Source organism: Myotis lucifugus, unplaced genomic scaffold (genome assembly GCF_000147115.1).
Source record: "Myotis lucifugus unplaced genomic scaffold, Myoluc2.0 scaffold_574, whole genome shotgun sequence".
NCBI lineage: Eukaryota > Metazoa > Chordata > Mammalia > Chiroptera > Vespertilionidae > Myotis > Myotis lucifugus.
Window position 1 is genome coordinate 461,382 of NW_005871622.1, and position 10,237 is coordinate 471,618.

At 48.6% G+C, this 10,237-nt stretch overlaps 1 protein-coding gene across 1 annotated transcript in view; it reads left to right on the forward strand.

Moving 5' to 3' along the window:
- The first annotated feature begins 96 nt into the window (after positions 1–96).
- Positions 97–10,237, forward strand: part of TMEM241 (transmembrane protein 241) — a 59,834-nt gene continuing 49,693 nt past the window's right edge. Inside the window, exon 1 of the mRNA XM_023745719.1 lies at positions 97–385. The gene's annotated coding sequence lies outside the window, so the exon portion shown is untranslated. The remainder of the gene's footprint in view (positions 386–10,237) is intronic.

Below are 10,237 nucleotides of genomic sequence, written 5' to 3' on the forward strand. Positions count from 1 at the left end.
ACAGATGGCGGCGGGCGCCGCCGCGTCCGGAACTAGACCTCCTCGCTTCCGCCCTCTCCGCGGGGCCGTCGCATCCGATTGGCCAGCGCCCCGGGCTCCGCCTGGAGTCGCTCTGCCCGCCCCGAGGCCGCACTTCCGGCCGCCGCTCGGCGCTGGGGCTTCCTCCCTGGGCGGGGCGGCCGTCCGCTGGAACTGTCACCAGGACCGGGCGGCGGGGACTGGGAGTAACGAGCGGACGGAGCTCTGGGTTCAGGACCCCCCGGTGCAGCCTGGACGGAGGGGCTGGGAGGCAGTGGCCGGTGTGGACAGCGCCGGGAGCCCGAGGAGGACACCGGCTCTTGTTAATGCACTTGGTCATTGGAGGCGGGCACGGGCACGGAAATTGGTAAAATGTGTTACGAAACACTGACCGTAAACGGGGCCGCCTAGTAACGACCGTGACTCGGTGTTTGTAGGGACGTTCTCATAAAGGGACCGGGTGGGGATAGCCAAGCATTACAGTTCACCGCTTATCCGTGCGCTGTGCAAAGTCCTGTGCGCTCGCCAGGCCTCAGAATGCTCCGAGGGAACCCTGCCGTTGATCCCAAGGTTCCCAACAGGGAAACCGGGCCGAGGGCGGTGAAGCAATGGGACAGCAGTGAGGAGCGACCCGGGCAGGCTGGCTCTCCCGGCTCTCACCCGCGGTCTTCCCTACAAACGGCATCTCAGCCCTGAAACAGCCCCGCAGCGCAGCGCTGAGCCAGGATCCAGGCCTGACATCCCTGGGTCCTGACCTTGTGATTTCCAGCTGCTACAGGCCTTGCCTCCCTCCCATTCCAGGTCAGAACAGTTCTGAATCTTCCAAACTCCAAACTAAAAGAAGGCAAAACTATCTATAATAATAAAAGCATAATTAGACTGGACAGCCAAACGACCTTCCAGACATCCTTCCGGATGAAACGGCAGCAGGGGCCCAGGTAGAGTGGTTAGGGGCGATCAGGCAGGCAGATTGGTTAGGGGTGATCGGCCAGGCAGAGTGGTTAGGGGTGATCAGCCAGGCAGAGTGGTTAGGGGCGATCAGGCAGGCAGAGTGGTTAGGGGCGATCAGGCAGGCAGAGTGGTTAGGGGCGATCAGGCAGGCAGGCAGGCAGGCCAGCAGTTAGGAGTCAACGGTCCGGATTGCGAGAGGGATGTCTGACTGCTGGTTTAGGCCGGATCCCGGATTGCCAGAGAGTGCAGGCCGGGCTGAGAGACACCCCCACCCCCACCAGCCCCGGGCACCGGGCCTCTAGTAGCTGTATAATAGGATACAGACTTGTGCTTGGCAAATGTTGCCTATATTTGTGAATGTGTGTGGGAATTGTGTTCCCTCTTAGTGTTTAAAGGATAAAAATTAGTGTTCAAAGGTATAGTTGAGGACAAGTGGTTGTAACCAGAAATTAAATGGACCTCTCACATCTGGATAAGAAAGGAACAGGAGAGAGGATTAACCAAGAGAAGTTATTGTTTGTTTTGTGTATTTTTTGCCATATATATTTTTAACTTAATTTTCGACTACAGTTGTCATATGATATTACATTAAAGTACAACATAGTGATTAGACATTTACATACCTTATGAAGTGATTCCCCTGATAATTCTAGTCCCATCTGACACCAGACATAGTGATTACAATTCTAGAGGCTCGGTGCACAAAATTCATGCACTGGTAGGGTCCCTAACGGCTGCCAGCTGCCCGCCGGGGCCTCCCTCCCTTCCCCCGGCCAGCCCCACCCCCTGATCGAACTCCCAGGCAACTCCTGGTCGAGGGGACAATTTGCATACTAGGCTTTTATTATATAGGATTAATGACTATGCCATACTTTACACCCTGTGACTGTTTTTATAACTGGCAACTTGCACTTGGAGCCTCCAAGTACAAATTGTAAATGAGCCAAGAGTTCCTAAAGGTTACTAGAGTGGAATGTTATACATATGAGTTAGTTAGATTCATATGGGACCCGACAGTTCTGAATTCTATGTAAATCATGGCTATTTTTAAATAACAGATACCTTGTTTTGCTTCCTTTATGGCACAATATGTTTTTAATGTGATGGTTTTTATTGAGGTGTACTTTAAATGCAATGTGTACAGATCTTTAAGGGTTCAGTTTGATGGACAAGATGTAGGACATTTCTATCACCCAAATAGTTCTTTGTGCCCCTCCCAGTAACATCACTTTTTAAACATGAGTTTTCAGTAGCACTGGAATTGAAAAGAATGGCACAATATTTTTAAAAATTGTTATGTCGCTCTAACTGTAAAGGATAAATAAAAAGAGAATCTATCTATCTATCTATCTATCTATCTATATCTATATATATAGAGAGAGGAAATATGCAAATTAGGCCGGGATGCCATAATGGGTCACGACCCGACAGGAGGAGGTTACTCATGCAGGTGAGGCCGGGAGCACAGATGGAGACAGAGAGGGGGGCCAGCCCACAGCCTCTGCAGCTGAGCGCAGGCCCAGAGAGGAAATGGCGGGCCCACCTCCCGCAGAAGCAGCACGGCTCCCTCCCACCTCCCATGGAATCAGCATGGCTTCTTCCTGCCTCCCACGCAATTGGCATGGGACCCTTCCAGCTCCCGTGGGCACCCACTGGCGGCTCGCTTCCACCTCCCGTGGAAGCCACGCGGCTCTTGGCGGCGTGCTGCAGTTTCCACCAGCTCCCGCGGAAGCAGCGGGCGGCCTACAGTGCACGATATCGTGCGATGGGCTACTAGTCTATAATAATAAAAGGGTAATATGCTAATTAGACCGGACATCTTCTGGACATCATTCCAGACGTCCTTCCTGACGAAGCCAGGGCCGGAGGCCATCCCGGGTCCCAGGTGCCTGCGGGCAGCAGGAGGAGGGAAGCAGCCCCGGTCCTGGGTGCCTGCTGGTGGCTGGAGGAGGGAAGGCTTTCTCTTGCATGAATTTTCATGCATCGGGCCTCTAGTATTTTAATAAAATATATGCTCCCTGGCCAGTTTGGCTCAGTGGATAGAGCATCGGCCTGCGGACTGAAGGGTCCCGGGTTCGATTCTGGTTGCAGGCTTGATCTCCAGCAGGGGGCATGCAGGGGGTGGCTGATCAATGATTTTCTCATCATGTTTCCCCTCTCCCTCTCCCTTCCTCTCTGAATCAATAAAGATAATGGTATATTAAAAATAAATAAATAAATGAATACATAAAATATATGTATTTGGTTCCACCTATATGGGGAAAGTCTTAGAAAATAGAATGGTGGTGCCAGGGGCTGGGGGAAGAATTGGATATAGGCTTTCTGTTAGTGAGATACCAAATACTATCGACTTTATGCATAGCAGTGTGCATATAGTTAACCCTATTGTGCTGTACAATAGAGTGGGGTTAAAATCGTAAATTGTTATTTTTAATACAATCTCTCTATATAAAACCCTAAGCGACCAGTTGACTGTTTGACTGGTCATTATGATGCGCACTGACCACCAGGGGGCAGATGCTTAACACAGGAGCTGCCCCCTGGTGGTCAGTGCGCTCCCACTGGGAGTGCCGCTTAGCTGACCAAAGGGCACCAGACACTGGGCTCATTGCTGGCAAGCGCAGCTTCGGCGTCGCAAGCCTCTTTTGCCTCCGTGGCAGCGCTACTGAGCAGCAGCGGTGGCAGGTGCAGTGGGGCTGGGATGAGCGGGAGCGGTGCGGCGCCCTTCCCGGGCTTGGGCTCCTCCCCCTGGCCTGCCGCTTGGGGCACTATTACATCCTTGGGGGATGTCGAACTGCAAGTGGGCGCAGGCCAGGCTGAGGAACCCCACTGGTGCACGAATCCATGCACCAGGCCTCTAGTAAAATATAACTTTGAATATGTAAATATGTCTGAGTAGATTTCATTTGGTTTGCTTGGGATTTGTTGTCCCTACTGTATCTGAGGATTCATGCCTTACATTAGTTCTAGGGGGAAATGTCTCTCACATTCTCAATATCCTCTTTTTATGGAACTAATATTAAATGACCTTATTCTATCTTTTATGACACTTAATACTTTTTCACATTTTCCATATCTTTGTCTCTGTACTGTGTGCTTTTTATTGAAGTCAAACATTCATACCAGAAAAACAAAGTAATAAGTGTACAACTAAAGTGAATATTTGCAAGCTGAGGACATCGTGGAACCAGCATCCACATCAGGAAAGAGACTAGTACCCGCACTCCAGAAATAATGCCCTCCTCCAGTTACAGCGACCTTCAAGGGAAGTCCCTGTCCTCTTTACCTTAGTTTTGAGGTAGCTGGTATCTATGGGATGTTTTTGTTAGGGGCTCTATTGTTGTTGTTTTTTAATAGCAGTTTTGTTGAGATATAATTCACACACTCTGTAACTCAGTACAATTCAATGATTTTTAGTATAGTCACTAAATTGTGCAACCTTCAAGACAATCAGTTTTAGAACATTTTCATCACTCCATAAAGAAACCCATGCCCGTTAGCAATCACTCTCCATTCCCCTCGCCCTCTCCTCCCAGCCCCAGGAAACCACTATTCTATCCTCTGTCTCTAGATTTGCCTATTCTAGGTATTTCATATAAATGGAATCATACAACATGTGGTTTTTGTTACTGGCTTCTTTCACATAGCATTTGAGTTAACTTTTGTATATGGTATAAGATAGAGGTCCAACTTTAGTGGAGATCAGCAGTCTCAGCAGTCTCAGCACCATTTGTGGAAAAGTGCTATTCTTTGCTTGTCAGATTGTCTTGACACCTGGTCAAAAATCAATTGGTCATAAATGTGAGGGTTCACTTCTGGGTCTCAATTCTACTCCATTGATCTGTGGCGTATCCCTCTACTAGTACTACACTGTTTTGACTGCCATGGCTTTGTAATAATCTTTGAATTTAAGAACTATGAGTCATCTAAGTTTGTTCTTCTTATTTTGGCTCTTATTGGTCTCTTGAATTTCCATATGAGTTTTAGGATTAGCTTGTTGATTTTTTAAAGTATATTTTATTGATTTTTTTTTTTTTTTTTTTTAGAGACCGAGAGAGAGGAAGGGAGAAGGAGAGAGAGATAGGAACATCAACAATGAGAGAGAAACATCATCAATCAGCTGCCTCCTGCATGCCCCTGACAGGGGATCGAGCCCACAACCCAGGCATGTGCCCTGACTGGGAATCGAACCAGTGGCCTCTTGGTTCCTGGCTCGATTCTCCATTGCTGGGCTACACCAGCTGGGCCTATTCCTGGTTTAAAGAAAAACAATTTTTTTTAATCATGGAAGGGTGTCACATTTTGTCATGTGCCTTATCTGTTTCTATTGAGATGATGATGTGATTTTGTCCTTTGTTTTATTGATATGGTGTATTACATTAATTGATTTTTGGATGTTAAAGTAACCCTGCATTCCTGGGTAAATCACCCTTGGTCAGGTGTCTGGTTTTCTTTAGGTTAAACCTGCTTTATTCCCCCTCCTCCCCCATCATATATATGTGTGTATGTGTATATATTTATATATATCCGATTTCCACTCACTAGTGTTTTGTTGAGGATTTTTGTATTTATATTCATAAAAGTATTGATTTTTTAAATCTGTTTTGAAGACGAGCTTAGGGAGTTTCAAAAAGTATACAGCTGCTTCTGCCATATTTTGAAAATTCCCCATGTTTGCTGTCAAAAGATCATTATTAAAATAGATTTGTAAGGGAAAAAACTCACAAGGTATTTTTTAATGCAAGCTTCTCTTCTTTTAAAAATGTTTTTATTGATTTTTAGGGAGAGAGAGGTAGAAACATTGATCAAAGGGAAACATTGATAGGCTGCCTCTTGCATATCCCCCCCTGTGGACCGAGCCCACACCCAGGGCATGTGCCTTCTTGACCAGGAATCGAACCGTGACCTGGTTCATAGGTCAGTGCTCAACCACTGAGCCACTGAGCTGGCTGGGAAGGTCCTCTTTTTCATTCAACAAACATTTACTGAGCACTTACGGATTCATTATAAAAAATAAATTAATAACTATTCTTTGGACACAAACACCTCAACTAACAGTATAAGTAGTTAAATATTTTTAAAAAAATATTTTTATTGATTTCAGAGAGGAAGGGAGAGGGAGAGATAGAAACATCCATGCTGAGAGAGAATCATTGATTGGCTGCCTCCTGCACGCCCCCAACTGGGGCTTGAGCCTGCAAACTGGGCATGTGCCCCTGACCGGAATCGAACCTGAGACCCTTCAGTCCACAGGTTGATGCTCTGTCCGCTGAGCCAAACCGGCCAGGGCTAAGTGTTCAATCTTTTCATGTGTATAGGGTATCTGCTTCAATCTCATCTATAGTAGCTTATTGTTTGTCAGTGTAAGACCTGATGATTTTATTTTGATTCAGTCTTAGTTTAGTTTGTTTTGTGGAATAAAATAATATAGCTTGGGGAAAATCAATACCTCTGGCAAGATTTGTAGCACCTTTGCTACAAATGTTACCTTCTGTTTACAAGGTACTTAACTGTGCTGGCTGTTTTTTGCTTGTTAAGCAAATTCTGCCAAACAAAATAAGTGAAGCAATAACAGGGAATAATAAGGCCTGAATTGAGTACGTTTATCTACTAAAAGAACTCAGGGAATCTCAGGAAATCAAATGAAACATTGGTTTCAATCAAATTCTATTGGGCAAAAATTTTCTTTATACGGACAATTTAGCTCTGAAATAGGTTTTCTAAAATAATGTCAAGAGAAAATAACTTGTTCGTTTATTTGTCTTTTCTGTAGAGACAGTACGTCCGGTGTTTGCTATAGTTTGACACACAGTGTTAACCAGGGAATAGAATAAAAGGAGAGAAGGTTTCCGGTGTGTGTGGTGTTTCTAAAACCCTGTGTGTCTCTGCCTGACAAAGCCCGTCACCATGTTCCGTGTGTGGGCACTACTGTTGACCAGGAGCCCGCGGGGTCGATTCCCGGCCTAGAAACTAGGAGCAGGGCTGTTTGAAAACCCACTTTGGAAGAATTTCTTATGTAAATCTCACCACAAATCTCCCGCTCAGCCCGTCTTCTTTTTAAAAATATTTATCGTTGTTAGCGTTTTGTGTGTTGTTTACAAAAGTAACATAGACTCAACGTAGAAAATTGGGAAAATTCAGTAAACCACCAACATTTTAGTCCCACCAGATAGAGACAGCTATGAACATCTTTCTTTATTTCTTATTTATTTTATATTTTTGTTGATCTTCTCCAGAGGATTTGTTTCCCATTGAGGGAGTGGAGGGAGGGGCAGAGACCGAGAGAAAGATGGATGCGAGGGATCCACAGGTTGGTTGCCTCCTCCACGCTCCCTGGGGGCCAGGGATCCAGCCTGTGGCTGAGGTCCTGCCCTTGACCCGATCGAACCCTGGCCCTTTGGTCCTGGGCCTGATCCTCTACACGGAACCACACCCCCTGGGGTCCTGTCTCCTTTCCACTGTTGCCCGTTCTTCCTCTCCAGGCGGTTGCAAGCCCACCCCGCTGACCGGGTTTCTCCTCCGAGGTCATCCCGCAGCCGGGTCGTGGTGCCCCCGGAGCAAGCCACGCCTTGGCGGGTCCGGCCCCTTTAAGAGCCGGAGGGGGCGTGGTCCCCGAGGGGCGGTCCCCGCGCCGATTGGCGGAGCGCGGAGCCACGTGGCGGCCCGGCAGCAGGGGGCCCAGCTCCGGCCCGGCGGCCGCGGGCTGTCAGGGTCCCCGGGGGGCCGCCCGCCCTCAGATGAGCGGGAGGGGGCGCCTGGTGGGCCTGGCCTTCTGCACCTGCTACCTGGCGGCCCACCTCACCAACAAGGTGCGCGGGGGGTGGGGGGGGCCCGGGGAGAGCCGGGCCTGGGGGTCGGGGAGCCGGGGGGTCGGGGGTGGGAGAGCCGGGCCCGGGGGTCGGGGAGCCGGTGGGCCGCGGGTGGGAGAGCCGGGCCTCCCTGACGGCGGTGGGAAGCGCCGGGGCGCTCGGCAGGGACGCGATGGCGGGACCGTCCTCCCCGCCCCGAGGCTGCTTCGGAGCCGGCGCCGGGATTGGCGACCTCGCAGGCGCCGAGTGAGGGCGGGCCGAGCTCCGAGCGGGGGAAGCGGGGGAAGCGGGGGCCCCGGCCCGGGATGGAGGGGAAGAGTGGGGACCCCTCGCCTTCTCCCTAACCCGCCGCCCGGAGCCCCGATGCGGAGCCTCAGGGAAGCGATGGTCCGCCTCCGTCTCCCCGCGGATTCCGGACCCGTTAGAAGACGGGCCCGTCCTGGCCCTCGGGGCGCCCGGAGTGTCCGGGATGGCGTTTTAGGAGTAAACTGTCTGCAGGCGGGTCCTGGGCCTTCGGAGGAAGCGGCGGGAAAGCCCTGGCACCTGCTCTGCAGGCGGCGACCTCCGGGCTTGGTGCCCGCCGGGAAGGTGGCCGCGGGGCTCCCCGGGACCGAGCTCAGTCCCCAGCAGGGTCATGCAGGGGGCAGCCCATCGATGTTTCTCTCTCACATTTAGTTTCTCTCCCTTCCTCTCTAAAATCAATAAAAACATTATTTTAAAAAGGAGTTGTGGGGAGCCGATGGGAGACCCCGGCAGGGGTGGGTGAGATGGTTGTTCGTAGGGGACTCTGGTAGGGACTTAGTAACACGGGTGATGCTCTTGCTTCTTCTCGGCCAGGACCCTTCCTGTGGCAGCCACGGGGGTGGGTTGGACCACACAAGGGCCCAGTGGGAGAGGGGCTGTGCCGGGGCGTCCGGCGTGAGCTGCTGCATCCGGTCTCTGCCAAAGGATTCTCTTCAATAGTGAAGTCCTCTTGTGTCCATGGAGAGGATCTTTTCCTCAGGTTTTTAGAACACTCTGTGCCAGTGATGGCGAACCTTCTGAGCTCGGCGTGTCAGCGTTTTGAAAAACCCTAATTTAACTCTGGTGCCGTGTCACACATAGAACTTTTTTGATATTTGCAACCATAGTAAAACAAAGACTTATATTTTTGATATTTATTTTACATATTTAAATGCCATTTAACAAAGAAAAATCAACCAAAAAAATGAGTTCGCGTGTCACCTCTGACACGCGTGTCATAGGTTCGCCATCACTGCTCTATGCTAATTTCTTTTTTTTTTTCTTTATTATTATTTTTTTTAATATTTTTTTATTTTTCGCTTAAAGTATTACAAAGGGTATTACATAAGTGTCCTTTTTTTCCCCCCCCGCCCTTGACACACCCCTACCCTCCCTTCCCCCCCAGTGTCTTATGTCCATTAGTTATGCTTATATGCATGCATACAAGTCCTTCGGTTGATCTCTTACTCCCCTCCCTCCTGCCCCCCAACTCTCTCTGGCCTTCCCACTGCAGTTTGGCAATCAGTTTGAGGCAGCTCTGCCTCTGTATCTATTATTGTTCAAAAGTTTGTAATGGTCTTTATTATCCATGAATGAGTGAGATCATGTGGTATTTTTCCTTCATTGACTGGCTTGTTTCACTTAGCATAATGCTCTCCAGTTCCATCCATGATGTTGCAAATGGTAGGAGTTCCTTCTTTTTAACAGCAGCATAGTATTCCATCGTGTAGATGTACCACAGTTTTCTAATCCATTCATCTACTGATGGGCACTTAGGCTGTTTCCAGATCTTAGCTATGGTGAATTGTGCTGCTACGAACATCTGGTTACATATATCCTTTCTGATAGGTGTTTCTGGTTTCTTGGGATATATTCCTAGTAGTGGGATCACAGGGTCAAATGGGAGTTCCATTTCCAATTTTTTGAGGAACCTCCATACTGCCTTCCATAGTGGCTGCACCAGTCTGCATTCCCACCAGCAGTGCACAAGTGTTCCTTTTTCTCCACATCCTCTCCAGCACTTGTCGTTTGTTGATTTGTTGATGATGGCCATTCTGACAGGTGTGAGATGGTACCTCATTGTTGTTTTGATTTGCATCTCTCGGATGATTAGTGACTTTGAGCATGTTTTCATATGTCTCTTGGCTTTCTGAATGTCCTCTTTTGAAAGGTGTCTATTTAGATCCTTTGCCCATTTTTTGATTGGATTGTTTATCTTCTTTTTGTTAAGTTGTATGAGTTCCCTATAAATTTTGGAGATTAAGCCCTTATCAGATATGACGTTGGCAAATATGTTTTCCCAAGAGGTGGGTTTTCTTGTTGTTTTGTTGATGGTTTCTTTTGCTGTGCAGAAGCTTTTTATTTTGATGTAGTCCCATTTGTTCAGTTTCTCTTTAGTTTCAACTGCCCTAGGAGCTGTATCAGTGAAGAAATTGTTTTGGCATAAGTCTGAGATT